Here is a 1,129-nt window from a genome sequence, read left to right as displayed (position 1 = left end):
GATGCCATATATAGTTTCTGGGAGAGGCCATTGAAAGGAGTAGGGGGGAATGGTTTATGGGTTTTGTGGTATTTATTTAGGGTGTAATGATAAAATGGAAAATATTTATAAAAAGTAAATAGAAGTATTGTATTTAATAAAATGTATTTTATGTAAATAGGTGGAGATTGATTAAGGGATTCCCCTGTGAATTTAATATGGTTTGGTCCGTCACAGCTAGGACTATTTAAGACTGCAGTTTCAGCTGTGAAATAGTGTTGATGCTGAGTGAAAAATAAACTGCTGCTGTTCTCCACCTGACTCTGGCTCAAGGTTCATTCTCACTGAACAAAAATCCAACCGCTAAAGGTAGTCCTGTTACAGACAGACTGGCGACCTGTCCAGGGTGAACCTGCCTCTCGCCTGGAACGTAGCTGGAGAGGAACCAGCAACCCTCCCGACCCCATTAGGGACAAAGGTGAACAGAAAATGGATGGATGGATGGATGTGGAAAGACAGAGTACCAACTAATAAAACAGAAACCCAACCACACATTACATAAAAGTTTAAAAGTGGTTTGTGTCTTCTTTAAGTGAGATGCATATTTAAATAAAAGTTATTTAAATATGTGATCCCCAAGCAAAGAAAGATTTTTATTAAAAATTACATAAAGCCATCACACCCTTTCTTCTGGTGCATGATGATGGAGCACGCTTAGCCACAAAGACCTTCAGTTTGACCTTTAGTGCAAATCAGCAACTTTTTATATTCTATTCTGGATTCAGAAAGATGCAAGAGAAACCAAATTATTAAATATTGACATGTATTTTAGAGTATACTATGCAAAAAAGTGATATTTTTAATTACTTTAGAAGTTACTGTATTTTAGTAAAACAGTGAAGTTAATATCACAGATAAACTCAACATAAGACCCAGAACTAAACATTGGTAAACTCCAAATCCTTATGATCTTGACAAGATGATACATACAAAATTACATTGTTATGCAAACAAAATATTATATCTGGACATGACTGATGTCATAAAAAGTGTGACATTAAATATATCAGTCACACAAAGGAAATGTATGTACGAAAATTTATTTCATAACATTCATGCACCCATACAACAAAAATAACTAAAATAAAAA

The sequence above is a fragment of the Gambusia affinis genome, linkage group LG18 (assembly GCF_019740435.1).
Source record: "Gambusia affinis linkage group LG18, SWU_Gaff_1.0, whole genome shotgun sequence".
NCBI lineage: Eukaryota > Metazoa > Chordata > Actinopteri > Cyprinodontiformes > Poeciliidae > Gambusia > Gambusia affinis.
Note: the sequence above shows the minus strand (reverse complement) of the source record.